Source organism: Sphaerodactylus townsendi, linkage group LG03, assembly GCF_021028975.2.
Source record: "Sphaerodactylus townsendi isolate TG3544 linkage group LG03, MPM_Stown_v2.3, whole genome shotgun sequence".
Classification (NCBI taxonomy): Eukaryota; Metazoa; Chordata; class Lepidosauria; order Squamata; family Sphaerodactylidae; genus Sphaerodactylus; species Sphaerodactylus townsendi.
This window is the reverse complement of record NC_059427.1, coordinates 93,337,019-93,360,427: the sequence shown is the minus strand read 5'-3', so window position 1 is coordinate 93,360,427 and position 23,409 is coordinate 93,337,019.

Genomic DNA, 23,409 nt, shown 5'->3' with positions numbered 1-23,409 from the left:
ACCAATATAACACCATTGTAACACCATTATAACGCCATTATAACATCATTGTAACGCCGTTATAATGCTGTAACAATGCAGTTATAACGCTACCGTAACGCCGTTATAACGCCGTTATAACGCCGTAATAACGCCGTAATAACGCCGTTATAACACTATTGTAATTCCGATATAACGCTGTTATAACACCATAGTAACGCTGTTATAACGCCGTTATAGCACTATTGTAATTTTGATATAACGCCGTTATAACACCATAGTAACACTGTTATAACACCGTTATAATGCCGTTATAACGCCGTTATAACACCATTGTAATGCCGTTATAACGCCGTTATAACAGCATCATAACGCCTATATAACCCTGTTATAACACCGATATAACGCCGTTACTATTGTATTGCCGTTATAACGCCGTTATAATACCATCATAACTCTGTTATAACGCTTATAACACCGTTATAACACCACCATAATGCTGTTATAACGCCGTCAAAACGCCGTTATAACACCATTGTATAGCCGTTATAACACCGTTATAACACCATCATAACGCTGTTATAACGCCGTTATAACACCATCATAACGCCGTCATAACGCCGTTATAACGCCATCATAACACCATTGTAAAGCCGTTATAACACCGTTATAACACCATAGTCACGCTGTTATAACGCCGTTATAACACCACCGTAACGCTGTTATAACATTGTTATAACGCCATTATAACACCATTGTATAGCCGTTATAACGCCGTTATAACACCTTTGTAATGCCGTCATAACGCCGATATAACCCGTTACAATTGTAATGCCATTATAACGCCGTTATAACACCATAGTAACGCTGTTATAACGCTGTTATAACACCGTTATTACACCACCATAATGCTGTTATAACGTTGTTATAACGCCGTTATAACGCCGTTATAACGCCATTGGGGAGTAGTTTATAATGCCGCTATAGCCAAGCATAAACACCATTGTATAGCCATTATAACGCCGTTATAACACCGTTATAACACCTTCGTAACGCCGTCATAATGCCGTTATAACACCATAGTAACGCCGTTATAGCACCATCGTAACGCTATCATAACGCTTATATAACCCTGTTATAACACCTATATAATGCCGTTACTATTGTATTGCCGTTATAACGCCATTATAATACCATCGTAACGCTGTTATAACGCTTATAACCCCATTATAACACCACCGTAACGCTGTTATAACGCCGTTATAACACCGTTATAATGCCATTATAATGCCATCATAACGCCTGTATAACTCTGTTATAACCCCGATATAGTAACGCTGTTACAACACCGTTATAACACCACCGTAACGCTGTTATAACATTGTTATAATGCCGTTATAACACCATCGTATAGCCGTTATAACACTGTTATAACGCCGTTATAACACCATCGTAACGCTGTTATAACGCTGTTATAACGCCATCATAACGCCATCATAACGCCTATATATCTCTGTTATAACCATTGTAATGCCGTTATAATGCTGTTATAACACTGTTATAACACCTTCGTAACGCCATTATAATGTCATCATAACGACGATATAACGCCGTTACAATTGACTGAACTAAGGTAAGTGTGGGGGGATGGGGGGCATCACAGGGGGATTTTCCACACCCCCAAAGTGCGTGCCCAGTTCAATGTGCACCCCCACTCCCTGTTAGCACCACCTCTGGAGGCAGGTCATGTTAAGATGTGTTTTTGAAACACATCTTACTGTAAAATGCCTCTGATGACGAGAGCTGCAGATGCGGGTGAAATATTAGGAGCAAAAAATGCCAGACCACAGCTACACAACCTGGAAAACTCATAACAGCCAAACATAACGAAGTTCAAAAACAACTCTTTAAAAACTAATGTGATATTAGTACATTCTAAATATTAAAAATGAGAAGGTGCAAACATAAGCATTCTTATAGATCATGATTATCAAGCAAAGGTAAAGTAGACAAACACAATATACACATTTCATAATCCTTTTTCTAGAACAGGCTAGCTTGGCCCTTGATTCCCCAGTATGGGGGCACACATGCCATTGGCAACAGACACCTTGCTGACCAATCCCAGGAAAATGCACACCAGGGGGTGGGTATTAATTCCTCTGAAATCACTGCCTTCTTACACAGGACACCATTTATAAAATTGACAAGGGCCAATACTGAATCCTGAACTCCCTAGAGCTCTAGGTAGGAAGAGGAGGACTAGTCCTCTATTGAATAAATACAAAAAAGGCTACCCTTAGATCCTAGTAATGTCACAACAGCAGAAAACCTAACAAAACAAAAATGATAATAAACATGTTACCTCTAGTCCCATAGTTCAATATAGCAGGTTGTAAAAGTAATAAATAAAATGAGCACCAAAAGCCATATTTTAAAATGCCTGCATATTGCAGCAATGAGATAAACATTTATAATTCTTATATGTCAACATTTTAACTTTAGACTCTTGGGTATCTACACTCAAACTGGAATGTTACTACACCTGACTAAATAAATGCAATAACAAATGTTTAGCTATATATACCTGCCAGCTGCTTTACCTATTTTGAGGAATGGAGATAAGGAGCACTTTGACTCCATCAGCATTTTTTATCCCAACAAAGGTGTTAATCGTTGAGGATAAATAATGAGATTTGATTGGGTATAATAATAATAATAATCCATTCCATTCCTAAAAATGTTTAATACCTGCAGAGAAAGCAATCATATCCATGACAACCTACATTCTTTATGACACAAAGACAAGGATATACATAAAAATCCACAGAATTAAAGAAATGTCAAGAAGAAGAGATATATGTCTGGAGCAAAATAGGAAGTTTACAATTAGTGATCCCATTATTGAAGTGGGAAATAGCACTGAAAAGGTATCAGAAGTGTCCTTTTTTAGTTAAAGCTATCTGTGCAGCTTTACCACATGGTTTAACTTTTGATTAAAAAAATTGAAACAAGGCACTGAGGAGGAATCCAAGAAGAAAAAAACAGAAATAAAACTTAATAGCTGCCAAAAGGGATCTGAATGTGGAGGATTAGGTTAAGCAAGTCAGAAACTGAAACTATATACTTAGCGGTATAGGAGGAAAAACAGTGTTATTCGAGGCAACCAGCTGTATAATAGGGAATCATGGGACGTTAGCTATGGGGGACTGCATGGAGAAACCTGATGTAGATTAACTGAACTTCTTCCCCCGCGCCCCCATCATATAACTAAATAAATAACCTGTTGAGATTTCTTGCCATACTTTCAGCCCATCTGAAATGTTGATATCTGAAAATGAGGGAGGGTTTTGGAAATGTATACTACTTAGGGAAGCAAACAAATTACTTGTCTTCAGGAGAGGAGGTTTATTTATGCCTAGTGGCTTTATTGTAAGTTTTTAGATTGGGATTTCTAGGGGATTTGTTAGGATTTTACAAGGGCTTGCTTCATTCAGTCAAGCAAGAGTTAACTGTTGGAGTCACATTACTAGAATCCCATGAGCTTCTGGGATGATCTCTGTTTCTTCTTCCAGAAAAAGAGAAGAGACAGACAAACAGGCATGTGCAGACTGCACGGAAACTCAGACTGAGAACTTGAATAGATAGTTTGTTGTACCTATATTTAGTGTAACATTATTTTGTTAACTAGTAAAGTTCTACAAAGCAATTCACTTGCATCTCTGCTGCAAGTGAGCTGCGTGAATGCGCTGACATTATTTGCTCTGTTAATTCATTGCAATATAATGGAATGGAAAAGCTAGAAAGTGTCAAAATAATTCCAAAAGTGGGGAAAAAAATCTGTAATGGGCATGCCAGCAATATTTTAGAATGAGTTTTCATTTTCAGTTGCTGTGCATCCTTAAATAATCTGCACACAATCAAATCAACTGTCTTTATATGATTTGATCCAGAGTTTGGAGCACAGAAATGAATTAACAGATTCTTTGGAATGCTGTGTGGACTAAACATTTATTCCAAATGAAAAAAAACCCTCTATTATCAAGTGGAAGATTGCCAGTTAGCAGACTAACAGTGCAATCCTAAAGAGAGTTACTACTGTCAGAGCCCATTCATTTCACAGGGCTTACAGTACTGTAATTCTGCATAGAATCATGATATAATAGCTGAAGTAATTCTTTATCTCCATTATATTCTGCCCTTTTCCATATTCAGGCCTATGAACTCCATGTGCACATCATTACCTTTCTATAAATGGTTCATTACTGGATGCATTCAGTAGTTTTTGCTTCCTAGGCCTGATATCAGTTTTCTGTGCCCCCCCCCCCCTTCAATCTGGTTCTAACCAGTGCTGCATTTTGACAAGCTCCCCAAAATGAAAAGAACATTTTCGCAGTATTGGAACATTAACAGTACTTTATTAGAATATATCAACTTAGTATTATGTTTAGTTGAATAGCTTCTCACATTTATGTTGTATCTCTTCATTTCAATAAGTATTTATGAAAGAAATATGAAACTATTCATTGGCATAAGCAACAGCTAGCAGGTCTGTTTTAACATATTCACTATCTAAGGTGATCTTACAGTGCAGGCTTAAGCAGATTTGTACCATTCTGTGTCCATAGATTTCAAGCAGTGCACCTCTGCTTAGAATGCACTGCTTCCTCTTTTATGACTGAAGATTCTGATAGTATCTATACAGGAGGATTATTACACCATGCATTGTCTGACATTTGTCACTTGTGCAAGCTCATTTTTAAAAAAGGTAAAAGTGTGAGATTGTATTGCTAATTTTACTTTTAAATATACTTAGAACTGTAGGGGGAGAAGAAATAAATTTATCCAAATGTTTTGTCCAGGATTCTCAGATGTCATTCACCCATATAGTACATCATCCATTCTCCAAGGAATGAAATGAAAACAGTCTAGATGACATAATCAAGGGGCTAAAAATACTATTGGAGAAGGCCACGGACACAAGTAGAGCTCGGCTGGGGAGAACATAACTCCAATCAATAATGAATGCAAAATTAGTTATAATTACCTCCTATGTTTCCTTCTGTAACTTATTTTGGGCCTAAACCTTCACTTTTGAATAAATAAATTTTAAGAGTTAATGATTACAACACACACCTTTCAGATTAAATGGGTAAGATGTCATTAATCATAATTTGCTTCTGTAATGGTGATCAATGGGAAGTATTTATTCATTTGCCCTTTCAATTCAGGCTGGTACATGTACAGTAAGAGAATAAAGCAATAGCTTGAGCAGAAAATGTAACAAAGACAAACTGGTATCAATAAAGATAAGTAAACAGCAGTACGTGCGAAACAATGTTTAATGATCTGCATGATAACAAAACTCTGGACTCTAGCTTTTCTCAGTGCTTTCCTCCAAACTACCCCAAAACCACTCACTTCTTCTTGTACATTGTTGACCTGTGACAGTGGCAGCAGTGGAGAAGGGGGGAAGTTTCAGGACTGTTTTGTGGTAGACTCACAGATCCAGTTCTTTTCAGTTCGGTTTTGAATCTCATCTTCCACGTTGGAGATGCAAGACCTTCTACAAGCTGCTACTATGGATCATCCTCTTGATCTGATCTTAATTACTCACAATCATTCTACACTGGAGGGTTCTATATTTCTCCCACCTGCAGTTTTGGGTGGGTGGGTGGGGCAGGATGGTATCCGGAAGGCACATTGTCATTGGTGTGTACTGTATGGCTGCTTCCGTGTATGGCAAATGTGGGCATTTTGGGTGCTTTGAATGAGGCTGTTTAAAAGATTTAAACAAATGAAAGGATGCACATGCCCTTCTTGCCTTTAGGAGTAAAATCAAATGCATCTTTTTTCAGAACTGGAAAAAACAAAGCATGACCCAAAGAATAAAAAAGTTTCTGGGAAACAATATATAAAGATAGATTACCAAATATAAATATAAATATAAATATAAAATATCACCGTCTATATAAAATAACAAACAAAATGCAGAAATATGTGACCAACAAATTATCTTTGTCTACATAAAATGTCTAAACAAATCAGAAATGCATGGCCAGACACATTTCAACCATGTCTTATTCAGTGGTGATCAAATATAAACAATATGCCACAATGAAACATGACTGAGATACAATAAAAATGTACTGAATAAAGAGCCGGGGCTGCTTTACATAGCAATATGCCAATCTAAAAGTAAAAGACCTGTGGGTAGAAAAGGTGGAATAAAGGATTGAAATCTTGGAAGTGAAGTGTAGAAGTCACAATTTATGCTTCAGAGAAATTTCAGAAGATCTGGGAAGGAGAAGCTTAGAAGACCATTTTCACAAACTTCTATAAGACTGCTGAAGTTCAAAGTACACCTTCCTGATATTGATTAGATACTCTGAATAAATTGAAGCTTTACCTTTAAAAATTGTCATGGAATATTCTGGTCAGACATGTGAATAAGAAAACACCAGATGCTATTTTAAATAAAGAGAATTCCTGTGGAACCCATTTGCCACCCTTTTTGCCCTCCCTGCTGGCATAGGTTCCACTTATGCCAGTGGGGATGGCAAATGCATTGACACAGGGCCACGCTGCTCCCTCAGCCCATTCTATCCACAGAAATCTTTAATAAAAAGTGAAAGATTTATACAATTGAAGAGAAACCAAAGTATACTTCAGATTGTATAAATCTTCCCCACTTCACCCCCACATCTGGATTAAGAAGTGAATCTACTAAAAAAGCAAAGTGTAGATATACTATGTATTCAAGAAACACAAAGCCCTTCAAGGATGAGGCGGCCTATAAGTTGAATAAATAATATTAACAACAACAACAACAACAACAACAACAACAACAACAACAACAACAACAACAACAACACCACCAACAACAACAACAGCAACAACAACAACAACAACAACAACAACAACAACAACAACAACAACAACAACAACAACAACAACAACAACAACAACAACAACAGCAACAACAATAATAATAATAATAATAATAATAATAATAATAATAATAATAATAATATAGCGTGGGTCTTTTGAAGTTACACCACGTGTATCTGTGCATATGCAATATCCCCAGTGTCCCGCGTTCTGATTGGCTGTTGTTTGGGGGCAGCAGCTTAAATGAACATCTCCGCCTTGCCTTTTGAATTGCTGGCCCACAAAAAGGCTGATTGGTCGACCCACAATGAGCATGGGAAAACAAAGCCCACCCACCCCTTTCTAGTTCTGGATAGGGCCTGGTGCAGGCCTCAAAATGGCAAACGGCACCAAAAAACAACGGGGCACAGTGTCACATCACATTCCCAATCATGTTCTCATATTTTTTGTGGAAAACAAGGGACATCCCCCCATGATATGCCTACTAACATTCGGCCCAAAGTGCACATCTCCCTAGCTATGCCCTCCGAGCAACCAGTACATGTACAGAAAAAAGAGCGGGGGTATTTTGGGACTCCACTCCTGATTAACTCAGGCAAAATGGCACCTGGCTCGATACCATGAGCAGAAAACATGCTTGGGGTAACGTTTCAGAAAGAGCGGGCTGCAATGGTCGGCGGCTCAGCAGAGTTGAAAACTGACATGATGTGAGGTGGGGAGATCAGGGGGGTGGGTGGGAAACATAAACTGGTTCTGCTCTGATGGTGTTTGCATGGTAGTGGGCTTAACCTGGGATTTTTGGAAAATAATCACCAAATTGGCAATTTTTGAAAATCAAGGAATGAGGACCAGGAACCATGTGAACTTGGCCAAACTGGGATATTTCCCTTGCTCAACCCAGGATATTTGGACCGTGTAGAAACAACCCTAGTCTCATCCTTTCCTGGCAGGCTTTTGCTGCCTGCTGGTGACTTGCCCACCCTCCATAAAATATTGTAGGATTTGGCAAGTAGAATTATTGCAGGATTTTGGCCAAATAGGAATTTTTGGTGTTTTCCTGACTGGCTGAATGGGAACATTTTTTTCCCTCCTGCTTCATGATGTTTGTGAGCCCAAGGGTATAAATGCAATTAACTAGACCTAGAAATATCAACTCTTTAGTTCATAGCTAGTTAGTTGGGATAGAATGGGTTCCCCATGATTTTATTTATTTATTTATTTATTATTTAAATTTATAGACCGCCCAGTCCCCAAGGGGCTCTGGGCGGTGCACAACATAATCTATGTACAATATATAACAAGGGTCGCAATAGTGACCATATATACTAAAATTCATTAAAACCATTAAAACCATGTAAACAGCGGTCAAAACATGAGTAGGGATAGCCGGAAAGTATTCCATGATATCAGTTATGATGGAGAACAGGTACTGTGCAGATCAACTCTTGGTTTTAAGAAGGGTGGAGCTTGCAACAACATCTTTCCAAACCTGGTAGTGATTTTACTGCGCATGAGGGAAGAGGAAATGGGCACATCTTGGCACAATATCTGCAGACAAGGAAAAATAAAGCTGGCAGATGCTGACTGAGCTTGGAGCCATGGAGGATTTGTTATACAAATTGCAACCATAGTTAGGTCGCCTTTCACAGCCTATCCCATTAAATATTAGCATGCTTAAAAGTGATGGCAATGTGTATATGAAGTATCATCAAGTCACAGCTGATGTATGGCAACCCAGTAAGTTTTTCAAGGCAAGAGACTAATAGAGGTGGTTTGCCATTGCCTTCCTCTGCATAGCAGCCCTGGTATTCCTTGGGGATATTCTATCCATGCACTAGCCAGGATCAACCACACTTAGCTTCTGAGATCTGAACCATCCTGGTCAAGGTCTGTGATAATGTGGCGTGATTAATTTTAATAAATTAGTTAAAATCATTTTATGGCCTTGTGTCTTGAGGCAAAACACTTTTGGTGACCACTCACACAGTAACTTCCAAAAAGAGAGAGTACAAACTACAACCTTCCTCTCAATAGCTCCTCCTCATCCTCTTCATTTTCCCTAAAATGAATTAGTCAAGAAAACGCAAAAGCAAGTTGTCCCATCTCCCTCTAGAGGACATAGAAAAATGCTTTCAGTGCAAGAGGTCCCTGGGAAATGTAATTCTCCAAGGCTCCCAACACAGATGTTTTGCTGCTGCATTTTTCACCAAGTTTGTTGAGCTGCCCATGTAGGCATTCTTCATCCACTTCACAGTAAGATGGGCAAACTGAGAGAAGTGGTTTACAGTATCAAATGGCAGATTTGTCAAGCAGCAGAGGCATAGCTGGGCCAAACTGAGCCCAGTGTGGACTCTGCATTTTCTGCCCTCCATGGGCCCTGCTCCTGCCCAGTCCCACCCAAGCTCCCCCCACTTACCTTAGTTCTTAGCTTCAGGCTTAGTTTCAGGCTGAAAAGCAGCATGTTCAGTTCAGGGTGAAAAAAACCTGAGTGGGAACTACACTACCCAGGAGCCCTTGGGGCTCGCAAGGTCTCCTGGGTAGTGTAGTTTCCACAAGAGCCCATTTTAGCCTGAACAAGCCACTTTTCAGCTTGAAACTAAACCTGAAACTAAGAACTAATGTAAGGGGGGGGCACGAGGGGGTTGGGGTGATTCCCCCCCTGCCCCCTTGTAGCTTTGCCTATTTCAAGTGGACTAAATGAGGACACTTAAGATCCCTCCAAAGCCTTATACATCAAAATTGCTTTCTGTTTCTTGGCAAATTTTGATACCATTTGGAGTGAATAATGAGTTATTCTTCTATAAAGAAAAAAAATGATAATATAAACAATAGCTGAGCTGTATGTTAGGATAATAAGAGTATATAATAAGAAGGTTAATTAACACAAGACAAGAACAATTCCTCATAAAAATGTAATTAACCTGTGATCACAAGTCATCTGCTGTATTCTTCACAGAAGAAAAGGCATCTGTACTCTGTGGTCATTGGTGTTGTTATTGTTTGTCTTAGCCAAAAAACATTTCCTCTCCAATACTTTCTTCCCTTGTTAAATGATAATAGGCACTGTTTCCATCAGTGTTCCCTGAGGTATTGAAAACAGGTATATATTTAGCACGCTATTACAACAGGCCTGATGCCATTTTCCAAGCCTTTCTTCTTTCACAAAGAGGCTCTAGGGTCCATGGATATAAAATTGCAGAGAATCAACAGACACTGCTGTTTCTAAGATTTATAAAAGCCATTCTTTATAGATTTATGGACAGTTAGATTGTGCAAATGCATTTTTTTCTCTTTTGAAATGTGAAGTTGGGGGGGAAAGTATTTAAGAGCTACAATGCTGAATCAGTCCAATATTTCAGCTACTGCAGAATTCTATTTTATGTAGTGGCTCAAACAATGTTCTCAGAAGGCATAGGCCAGGTCATGAAGGCCCATGCTTCTCGTTATTGCCTGTCAGCTCTGGTGTTCAGAGAGTTACTCTCTGAAAAAATGAAATTTCCATTTAAGTATAACAACTATCAATAATGTCCCTACCCTCCATATCTAATTCCCCTCCTTAAAGCCAACTATATACAGAAGTAAAAGAAAACTAATACAGGCCTAAAATTGCAGCTACCTAAAGCAAATTAAAGAGGTTGGGGAAAACATTCTGCTTCCTAAGCAGACTGATAAGAATTAACAATTCTCAAGTCTATGGAATCCTCTTCTATAGCAAGCCCACCGGCACACCCTGATTGGAATAGCTGATTTCTCTAAAGCCCAGAACCCTGTATGCATATGTTATGCTTGCAATGTAAAATTAGCAGTATTTCAAGTATCTTTGAACCTGCACTGTTGTCAGCATTATCACATAGTCAGCTGAATGGTAGATGATGTTGGCATATGCTCAAAACTGACCATATTGTTGGAGTAGTTTGCAATGGTTATTCTCCTAGCCTTCCAACTCAGTTTCGAAATCTATAAAAATGTAATTCCTCAATCATGGCTAAAGTAGTCTTCCTCTCTGCATTCATGATTGGATGGGGTGGGGAAGATTACCTTCCCAGTACACTTTCATCCTGTCATGGATGGGGAGGAGAAGAGTATCTGCCCAGTACGCTTTTATCCTGCTCTTCATCGGTTACGTCCCCTACAACCCTGTGGGGAAGGTAAAGCAGAGAGTATGACTGACTCAGCTATACAATGAGATTCATAGCTAAGCAAGGATTTGAGCCTGCATCATCCAAATTCTGGCCTAACCTCCACTCCACACTGAGTTTCTGGATTCTAACTTGAGCTCTTTGGAAGACAGCTAAGATAAATATCACACCAACAGAAAAATGTAAATGCAACTGACTTTCAAATACATCATTATCCATTTTTCACATCTAGCATACATTTTCCTTTTTTTCTATGACCATTTTACACAATATCATATAAAGTTTTGAGCTGACATTAATGGTTTAGATAGTTTTTGGCTATAGTTGTGTGTGGTATCTTTGTCTAAGAAAAATTTGGAATCATCCTAATGTTAACCACCAAAAATAGTGTTCTACTATTAATTCCTTAGTGGAACTCTTAAGACAAACTAGAGATAGGAAAATCTGGGGAAAACATATTTTTTTCTGAGGTTTTTTCCCCCTGAAACCTTCCCCCCCACCTCCCTCCCTCCCTCCCTCCCTCCCTCCCTCCCTCTCTCTGACACACACACACACACACACACACACACACACACATTTTCTGATTAAAAATGAAAAAAATGAAAAAAATCATAGGCACTCCTATGAAATATTTTTTCTGTTTTACAATGCGTTGTAGATCGGTAACCCTAGATGCCGTTCTCGCAATCAGCGGGAGTCCATGTTAGAGAAATTCAGAAACCAGGATAACAATGTTTTCACATCAGGTGTTCGGCAAGGAGTGTGTTAACTCACCTTGGTCTCCAGCTGTTCTGTTTTCTCTTTTTCGATCCTGTCCAATTCGAGCCTTGCAGCTTCTTCCATCTCAGCCCGCAGGCGGGCCGCGTCTGAAAAAATAAAAGGGGGTGACATGAAGAAGTGGACCAATGTGGGCAACTGGAGGCCACCGTTCACATCCTCCCTGTATAACCACCTGAAACAACAGCAACAAGCCAAAAACAAAAAACCTCAACCCGCCCAATACTGGCGTTTATATAGGTCCCACCATCAGCTGTTGCAGCAAAATACATGGCCCGCCCACCCTAGCAGAGGGAGAGGGAGGGGAGGCATGCAAGGGAAGGGGAGGGAGGGGAGCAAGGGGTGGCACGCAAGGGAGGGAGGGGGACCCAGCATCTGGACATGGCCCACCCACCCTAGCAGAGGGAGAGGGAGGGGAGGCATGCAAGGGAAGGGGAGGGAGGGGAGCAAGGGGTGGCACGCAAGGGAGGGAGGGGGACCCGGCATCTGGACATGGCCCACCCACCCTAGCAGAGGGAGAGGGAGGGGAGGCATGCAAGGGAAGGGGAGGGAGGGGAGCAAGGGGTGGCACGCAAGGGAGGGAGGGGGATCCGGCATCTGGACATGGCCCACCCACCCTAGCAGAGGGAGAGGGAGGGGAGGCATGCAAGGTAAGGGGAGGGAGGGGAGCAAGGGGTGGCACGCAAGGGAGGGAGGGGGACCAGGCATCTGGACATGGCCTACCCACCCTACCAAAGGGAGAGGGAGGGGAGGCATGCAAGGGAAGGGGAGGGAGGGGAGCAAGGGGTGGCACGCAAGAGAGGGAGGGGAAGGGGACCCAGCATCTGGACATGGCCCACCCACCCTAGCAGAGGGAGAGGGTGGGGAGGCATGCAAGGGAAGGGGAGGGAGGGGAGCAAGGGGTGGCAGCATGCGAAGGGAGGGAGGGAGGGACCCGGTAGATGTCTGGACATGGCCCACCCACCCTAGCAGAGGGAGAGGGTGGGGAGGCATGCAAGGGAAGGGGAGGGAGGGGAGCAAGGGGTGGCACGCAAGAGAGGGAGGGGAAGGGGACCCAGCATCTGGACATGGCCCACCCACCCTAGCAGAGGGAGAGGGTGGGAAGGCATGCAAGGGAAGGGGAGGGAGGGGAGCAAGGGGTGCAAGGGGAGGCACGCAAGGGAGGGAGGGGAGGGGAAATGTACAAATATATAACAACTTAGGAATTTTCATCTATTTTCATTTTTTCTATCATTGAAAAAACCTGTTATGAAATTCCTTAAATTAGAAAATCATTGCCTTACAAAGCATCTCACTTATTTCAAATGTACAGTGCAAAAAAGTCTGAAGATTTTTGGAAAGCACTAGGAAAAAAGTAATACTGTATACAGATTTTCAGTGTTTTGGTTTTTTTTAACGTAAAGATTTTAACAACAGTTGATATGCTACAATATGTGTAATGGTAATATATGATGACCATTCTTCCAACTCCAACACCAACACTATGAAGTAGAGTTGGTTTTTATACCCCACTTTTTGTGGGCCCATCCTCCCTTTTTCCAACTGCAAAACCTGATACCTGTCAGGCCTGGGCCTGTCAGTTGATGGGTGACAGACATTGCAAAGGAGAATGGTTTTGCTTTGTATTCTGCAGGTGTCCAATGCTCCCTCCTCCCTTCCTTCCGCAGATGGCCTTGGCAGTCCCGGAAGACCTGATCTTATCATGTGGAAGTGTGAGCTGTTCCACAACTTGTAGCGCTTTGTAGTGGAAATCGTAGGAGCCATTTGGCTAAGGGGGGTGGGGAGTTTTGGGGAATATAGGCAGTAGGTTTGAGTGGGAATCTCAGATTCATCTTTGCTTCATGTTGTCCTTTTGTATCAAAATAAAGACTTTAGAACAAACCTACAGTTTCTATTATTTCCGTATCTGAGGTCTGACAGTACCCTGCCTGAATCATCAAAGTTACTCTCAGATATGCACTGATCCAGTCCACTGGATTCTTCAATGCCAACTGCACTCCTGCTGTCTTCTGAAGCCTGAGCTATTGGCCTCCTGATGAGCTCCTGCTGCACAAAAAAACAGCAAGGCAACTGATGACTCAGAGGTGTGGCAGCAGCCTATATCTAGACTGGGCAGACTGAAGGGTAACCCCTTTCAGTGAGGTCTCCCAGCCTAAGTCTCACTCTCTCACACCATGCCAGGCCAAGCATGATTGGCCCAGGGGCAGGGGAGAGCAGGAAGGCAGGCAGGTTCGAGATGGCCAGGGAGGCCAGCAGCTGCGTGCTGGCCTCCCTAGCTCTTAATCAGGCAAGCTGTTGAACCCCCAGGCCAGCTGCCTAAAGTTGCCTCCTCCACTGCCCCCTACAGGCTGTGATGAATGCATTTAGCCTGCATTCAGGTTACAGGGTGGACCCGCCCCTTAAAGAGTTAAGCCCTGGCCAACCCTGATTGGCCAGAGAAAAATAATGGCAGAGTATAAATGCTGTCAGCGAGAGTGCTGAAGGGGTTCTTTCTTTGAGTCTTCGGACTTTGTGGCTCTGACTGAGCTTTTGTGCCCTCGGGTACTTTTTGGTGACAGAGTGAGGAGAATCTGACCAGATCTCTCACTGCTGTAGTAGGAATAGCTGAGGAGACTATTCAGTGATCTTAAACCCTGAGTCTTGGAGGAGAGTGTCCGCCCTCAGGTGTTTTGTTTTATTTTTAGAGGGAAACCTCTAAAAGTCTTTAAGTCTGTCCTCCACAGTGAACAACAGTCTTGGGAGGCCCAGCTCCTGTGGCAGAGAAGCCAGTTTTTGAGAGTGTGGGAGAGGGAGGCTGTTATGCCTGAATCCCACTGGGCGTAGGCTGGGTGTTTTATTTTGTGGTGAGGTACAGCAGACTGAGGTTTATTTTGAAGAGGGAGTGTGAAACCTCCAACAAAACATCTTAAGAAACATCTTTTCCTAAAGTGAACAAAACCTTAAGGGACACCTGTGAGTGTCCATTGTGTAACTTAAGTAAAGTGCTGAAACCGTTACGCTTAAAACCAATCTTACTTTGAAACAGTTAAGCTTAAGCAAACTCTCTCTGCAACCAATACGCTTATTTCCTCTCCAGTTTATCTGAGAAGCCACTGTAAAGCCAGCAAATAAGGTTTTCAGTTTTTGTTCACCTTTTAAAACTGTTCCAGTCATTATTATTTTTGTCTGTGTGTCTGTGATCCCCAGTCCGGATGGTGACCGTTTAAAAATCAGTTTTTGTGGGCTTTAATTTATTTTTGGTGGCAGCGAAAAGCAGTATAATGCTGGCAAGATCAAGGCCATTGTAACGTCATCATAACGCCTATATAACCCTGTTATAAGGTGAACAAAGGTGAGCACCTTTCTACTACACAGGCCCACAAATGAGGCCCAGATACATCGGAGGCCCCAAGTTTCTTTTGCTTACTATAGAATGTAATACCTTAAACTTTTATTTTTCCTACCTCTCATATGGAAAATATTAAATATACATGTGCTGTAGTAAGTTAGGGTTCAGCCGTTTGCAACTCTTCCTCAGCTATTTTCTACTAAACATAAAGACAGTCATGCAGCATACACCCAGATGCTATTGTTTATTACATCAAAAGCAATATATGTTTTAATGTTGTGCATAATGCTGTTAATAGCTTCAGACACTCAACTCCAATAGAAACCAGTGTTTAATTTCAGTGTTTGGCTAAAATCTCCCTTTCTCCCCACTTTCACAATGCTGCAAAGGTCCATCAAAAAAGATAAACACAATTCTTGTCATCTAGTTGAGAAGCAAACACGAAGTATGCTGACATTTACAGTGCAATGGTAAGCATAGTTATTTACGCATAGTTAACCTAACTGTGCTTAAGACGGCACTGTTAGTATGACGGCCACTTTTCAAAATAAAGTATGGCCAGGATCCAAAGAACATGGGATGAGACACTGTAAAGCCTGATTTTTTCAAACAGCATCTGTCCTTGCCACCTGGCAAGCTATTTTGAAATGCACAAGTTCTTACTTGACATGACAACTGCAGCTTGATGTTCAGGAATGTAGGTTACTGGTAGGGGTTAATTGTGCAGAAATTTAATGTAGTGAAGGGACACTAGGAAGAGGGTGTATGGGCCTATGTTGTTTCTGAAATTTTTACTCCCAGATGTTTTTCTCTCTGGGGTTTTCCACATGCTTGACTTACTCCTTTTTTTGTGGGGGAAGGGTTGGTCCACAAGCACTGGAATCTTTTTGGGCACAACAGTTCCATACTCTACCCTCCCTCTGCATTTTCACAGTTGTGGAGTCAGTTCATTTTCTTTTGAATGTACCATCAATAATGAAGATTTTCAAGGGAGGGTGTCATCAGAGGTGTCACTAATAGCATCACAGCACTCCCATTATTTTTTTAAAGGCACTAAAATATCATTATATCACTAAAGCACTAGAGAAGGACTACGCAGGTTCTCTGAATTCCAATCTTTTCTTTTTAAAAGAAATAAATCTTTATCTCCTCCCTGTTACCTAAAATGCTGGAGTTTGCCCTTTTAGGAATGGGGAATTAGCTGGCAGAAGGAAGCAAAATACAATGGTTGACATATTTTCAGATTTCATATAGATTTAAAAAAGAATTAAGTTTACAGATTGGAAAACTATGGGACTTAACAGATTTTTAAAAAGTGATCATAACAAGAAACAACATTTGATGGGCAGAATATATAAGAGTCTACTAAAAATGGAAACAGAAATGGAAAAAGTAAAAGCATGCATGATAAAATGGATGCAAAACTTCAAGAGATAAAGTTATAACAGGGTTATAAGTTATAACAGGGTTATATAGGCGTTATGATGACGTTACGATGGCCTTGATCTTGCCAGCATTATATCGGTGTTATAACAACATTATATCGGCATTATAACACGTTATAACCGCGTTACAATAGTGTTATAACGTCGTTATAACGGCTTTACAACGTTGTTACAACAGTGTTACAAAAACCAGAAATATAAAACTGACCACGGCCCCTTAAATCTCAACGTAACACTAAGGCAAGCCTGAGCATCTGCTCTTGCCTTAACCCAAACCCTAACTTATTTTTATTTAATCTATTCAGTCATAAATTGTTCCCAAAATTGTACCAAAAACCCGAAACATGAAACTGACCATAGCCCTAATTTCAGACTGTGTCTTAGATCTCAAAGTAACACTAAGGCAAGCCTGAGCCTTTGCTCTTGCCTCAACCCTAACCCTAACTTATTATTTTAATTTCATTGATTCTGTCATAAATTATTCCCAAAATTGAAACCAAAACGCGAAGCCTAAAACTGACCATAAACCTATTCTTGAACTGCGTGGTAGAACTCAACGTAACGGCTATACAATGGTGTTATTACGGCATTATAACTGTGTTACGGTAGTGTTATAACGGCAATACAATGGTGTTATAACAAAGTTATAACGGCGTTATAACGGCGTTATAGCTGCGTTACTGTAGCTTTATAACGGCGTTGTAACATCGTTATAACGGCGTTACCATGGTGTTATAACGGCGTTATAATGGCATTACAATGGTGTTATAACGGTGTTATAACGGCATTACAATAGTAATGGCATTATATCGGTGTTATAACAGCATTATATCAGTGTTATGATGGCGTTATAACGACATTATAACAGCGTTATAACAGCGTTACGATGGTGTTATAACGGCGTTATAACGGCTATACAATGGTGTTATAACGGCATTATAACGGCGTTATAACAGCGTTACGGTGGTGTTACAACGGTGTTATAAGCGTTATGACGGCGTTACAATGGTGTTATAACGGCGTTATAACGGCATTACAATTGCAAAGGCGTTATAGCGGTGTTATAACAGAGTTATATAGGCGTTATGATGACATTACGATGGTGTTATAACGGCGTTATAACAGCATTATGACGTTGTTATGATGGTGTTATAACAGCGTTATAACGGCGTTATGAAGGTGTTATAACGGTGTTATAACAGCATTATAAGGGCATTACAATGGTGTTATAACGGCGTTATAATGGCATTACAATTGCAAAGGCGTTATATCGGTGTTATAACAGAGTTATATAGGCGTTATGATGACATTACGATGGTGTTATAACGGCGTTATGTCGAAGCATTATGATCGCTAGCTATGATGGTGTTATAACAGCGTTATAACGGCGTTATGAAGGTGTTATAACGGTGTTATAACAGCATTATAAGGGCATTACAATGGTGTTATAACGGCGTTATAACAGCATTATAACAGTGTTACTATGGTGTTATAACTGCGTTATAACAGCGTTATAACAACGTTATAACAGCGTTGCGGTGGTGTTATAACGGCATTATAAGCGTTATAACGATGTTACGATGGTGTTATAACGGAGTTATGACAGCGTTATAACAGCGTTACTATGGTGTTATAACGGCATTATAACGGCATTACAATTGTAACGGCGTTATATCGGTGTTATAACAGTGTTATATAGGAATTACTATGGTGTTATAATGGCGTTATAATGGCGTTATAACGGCATTACAATGGTGTTATAATGGCGTTATGGCGTTATAACGGCTATACAATGGTGCTATAATGTCGTTGTACCAGCGTTATAACAGCGTTACGGTAGTGTTACAACGATGTTATATTTTTATTTATTATTATTTTTTATTTGTTTCACTTTTATACCGCCCTCCCCCAGGGGGCTCAGGGCGGTTCACATCATAGTACAACAAGTGAATAACAAGATAAAATACTAAAACTTCATAATAGTTAAAAGCAACGCTCCTAATTTAAACAGTTAAAACAATTAAACAGATGGCGTACAGCTATTAGCTCCCCGCCTCAAGAGGGGAACAGCGGTCTTAGTTGTTATTATTAATGGCACGACAGCAGTCGGCCTCCCCAAAAGCCCGGCGGAATAACTCAGTCTTACAGGCCCTGCGGAACTCTTGTAGGTCCCGCAGGGCCCGGACAGCTGGAGGAAGAGCATTCCACCAGGCAGGGGCCAGGGCCGTAAAAGCCCTGGCCCTGGTGGAGGCCAGCCGCATCATAGAGGGGGCGTTACAATTGTAAAGCGTTATAACAGCATTATAACAGCATTACGGTGGTGTTATAACGGCGTTATGATGGCATTATGATGGTGTTATGATGGTGTTATAACGCCGTTATAACAGCGTTACTATGGTGTCATAACGGCATTATGACAGCGTTATGACAGCGTTATGACGGTATTTTAACGGCGTTATAACAGTGTTACGATGGAGTTATAACAGCATTATAACGGCTATACAATGGTGTTATAACGGCATTATAACAGCATTACAATGGTGTTATAACGGTGTTATAACAGCGTTACTATGGAGTTAGAATGGCGTTATAACGGCGTTATAACAGCGTTACGGTAGTGTTATAACGGTGTTATAACGGCTATACAATGGTGTTATAACGCCGTTATAACGGCATTATAACGGCGTTATGACAGCGTTACGGTGGTGTTATAACAGCGTTATAAGCGTTATAACTGCGTTACGATGGTATTATAACGGAGTCATAAAGGCAATACAATAGTAATGACGTTATATCGGTATTATAAAAGGGTTATTTAGGCATTATAACTGCGTTACAAAGGTGTTGTAACAGCGTTATAACAGCATTACAATAGTGTTATAACGGCGTTATAATGGCGTTACAATGGCGTTACAATGGTGTTATAACGGCGTTATAACGGCATTACAATTGTAACGGCAATATCGGTGTTATAACAGCATTATATCAGTTTTATGACGGCGTTAAAACGGCCTTATAACGGCTTTCTAACTGCATTACTATGGTGTTATAACGCCGTTATAACGGCATTACAATTGTAACGGCGTTACATCCGTGTTATGACGGCCTTATGATGGCATTATGATGGTGTTATAACGGTGTTATAACGGTGTTATAACAAAGTTAGGTTGGTGTTATAACGGTGTTGTAACAGTGTTATAACGGCTATACAATGGTGTTATAACGGTGTTATAACAACGTTATAACAGCGTAGTGGTGGTGTTATAACGGCATTACGATGGTGTTATAATGGAGTTATCACGGTGTTATAACAGCGTTACTATGGTGTTATAACGGCGTTATAACGGCAATACAATTGTAACGGTGTTATATCGGTGTTATAACAGAGTTATATAGGCGTTATGATGACATTACGATGGTGTTGTAACGGAGTTATGGCGGCGCTATAACAGCGTTACTATGGTGTTATAAAGGCGGTATAGCGGCATTACAATTGTAAAAGTGTTATATCGGAGTTATAACAGAGTTATATAGGCGTTATGATGACGTAACGATGGTGTTATAACGGCGTTAAAGCAGTGTTATTACGGTGTTATTATGGTGTTATAATGGCATTATAACAGCGTTACGATGGTCTTACAACAGCGTTATAATGGCGTTACAACGGGTATACAATGGTGTTATAACGGTTATAAGAGCATTATAACAGCATTACAGTGGTGTTATAACAAGGTTATAAGCATTATAACGGCATTACGATGGTATTATAATGGCGTTATAACGGCAATACAATAGTAACGGCATTATATAGGTGTTATAACAGGGTTATATAGGCGTTATGATAGCGTTACGATGGTGTTATAACGCCGTTATAACGGCATTATAACAGTGTTACTATGGTGTTATAACTGCGTTATGACGGCGTTATGAGGGCATTATGATGGTGTTATAATGGCGTTATAACAGGGTTACGATGGTGTTATAACGGCATTGTAACGGCTATACAATGGTGTTATAATGGCGTTATAACGGCGTTATAACGTTGTAACAGTGATGTGGTGGTGTTATAACGGCATTACAATGGTGTTATAATGGCGTTATAACAGCGTTACTATGGTGTTATAACGGCGTTATAACGGCATTACAATGGACAGTGTTATGATGGTGTTATAACGGCGTGGACAATGTTATGACAGTGTTATGATGGTGTTATAACGGCGTTATAACAGTGTTACGACGGTGTTATAACGGCATTATAACGGCGTTATAACCGCTATGCAATGGTTTTATAACGGCATTACAATGGTGTTATAATGGCGTTATGGCATTATAACTGCGTTATGATGGTGTTATAACGGCGTTATAACAGCATTACGATGGTGTTATAACGGCATTATAACGGCATTACAATTGTAACGGAGTTATATCGGTGTTATAACAGCATTATATCAGTGTCATGACGGCGTTATAACGGCATTATAACGGCATTACTATGGTGTTATAACGGTGTTATAACAGCATGACAATTGTAACGGCGTTTTATCGGCGTTATGATGGTGTTATAACGGCATAATGGCGTTATTACGGCGTTATAACGGTGTTATAACAGCGTTACGGTGGTGTTATAATGGCGTTATAACAGCGTTATAACGGCATTACAATGGCGTTATAACGGCATTACAATGGTGTTATAACGGCATTACAATGGTGTTATAATGGCGTTATGGCATTATAACTGTGTTAGGATGCTGTTATAACGGCATTATAAGCGTTATAACGGCGTTACGGTGTTATAACGTAGTTATGACGGCGTTATAACAGCGTTACTATGGCGTTATAACAGCATTACAATTGTAACGGCGTTATATCGGTGTTATAACAGTGTTATATCGTCATTACCATGGTGTTATAACGGTGTTATAACGGCTATGCAATGGCGTTATAACAGCATTACGGTGGTGTTACAATGGTGTTATAAGTGTTATAACGGCGTTACAATCTTGTTATACCAGCGTTATAATGGCATTACAATTGTAATGGCGTTATATCGGTGTTATAACAGTGTTATATCGGCATTACCATGGTGTTATAATGGTGTTATAACGGCTATGCAATGGTGTTATAACGCCGTTATAACGGCGTTATAACAGCGTTACGGTAGTGTTACAACTGTGTTATAAGTGTTATAACGGCGGTTCAATCTTGTTATAACGGCGTTATAATGGCATTATAATTGTAAAGGCGTTATATCAGTGTTATAACAGAGTTATATAGGCGTTACGATGGTGTTATAACGGCGTTATAACAGCGTTATGACGTCGTTATGATGGTGTTATAACAGCGTTATAACGGCGTTATAACAGCATTACGATGGTGTTATAACAGCATTATAACGGCATTATAACGGCTATACAATGGTGTTATAACGGCGTTATAACGGCGTTATAACAACGTTATAACAGCGTTGCGGTGGTGTTATAATGACATTATAAGCATTATAATGACGTTATGATGGTGTTATAACGGAGTTATGATGGCGTTATAACAGCGTTGCGGTGGTGTTATAACAGGGTTATAAGTGATATAACGGCGTTACAATTGTAACGGGTTATATCAGCGTTGTGGTTATAACGGAGTTATGACGGCGTTATTTAACCAGCGTTCGCGATGGTAATTGTTTATAACAGAGGTTATAAGTGATTATAACTTGGCGTTTACCAGTATGGCGGGTTATATCAGCGTTATGGCGGCATTATGACGGCGTTACGAAGGTGTTATAACGGCGTTTTAACGGCGTTATAACGGCTATACAATGGTGTTATAACAGGTTATAATGGTGTTATAACGGTGTTATAACGGGTTATAACGGCGTTGCGGTGGTGTTATAACGGCGTTATCAGCGTTATAACAGCATTATATCGGTGTTATAACAACATTATATCGGCATTATAACCGCGTTACAATAGTGTTATAACATCATTATAACGGCTTTTAGCGTTACATTTTAACGGCGTTACAAAAAAAACCAGAAATGTAAAACTGACCCACGACATAAATCTCCAGCGTAACACTAAGGCAAACCGGCGTATAACGCTCTTGCCTTAACCCAAACCCTAACTTATTTTTATTTAATCTATTCAGTCATAAATTGTTCCCAAAATTGTACCAAAAACCCGAAACATGAAACTGACCATAGCCCTAATTTCAGACTGTGTCTTAGATCTCAAAGTAACACTAAGGCAAGCCTGAGCCTTTGCTCTTGCCTCAACCCTAACCCTAACTTATTATTTTGATTTCATTGATTCTATCATAAATTATTCCCAAAATTGAAACCAAAACGCGAAGCCTAAAACTGACCATAAACCTATTCACGAACTGCGCGCTAGAACTCAACCTAACAGCTATACAATGGTGTTATAACGGCGTTATAATGCTGTAATAACAACATTATAACAGTGTAACTATGGTGTAATAATGTACAATTGTAACGTCGTTATATCGGCATTATAACGGTGTTACGATCGGCGTTATAACGGTGTTACGATGGTGTTATAACGCCGTTATAACGGCATTAGTATTCAGTTCAGTTCAGTTCAGTTCAGTAACCTTTATTAGGCATTTTCAAAAGAAGAAAAGACAAAGTGTCAAAACGTAATACAAGGCTAAGCTTAGCAAAACCTGAGGTATTTTTCTAACCCCACAGGACTTTCAAAAGAAATTTAGCTACAACTTCAGATAGCTCGGCTTCTGTACTGTTAAAGCAAATTAATCGTTTTAACGTTGTCTGATAATCATATTTAAAATTTAATTCTTTGCCAAATAATAATAAACCAATATGGTTTAGTGTACT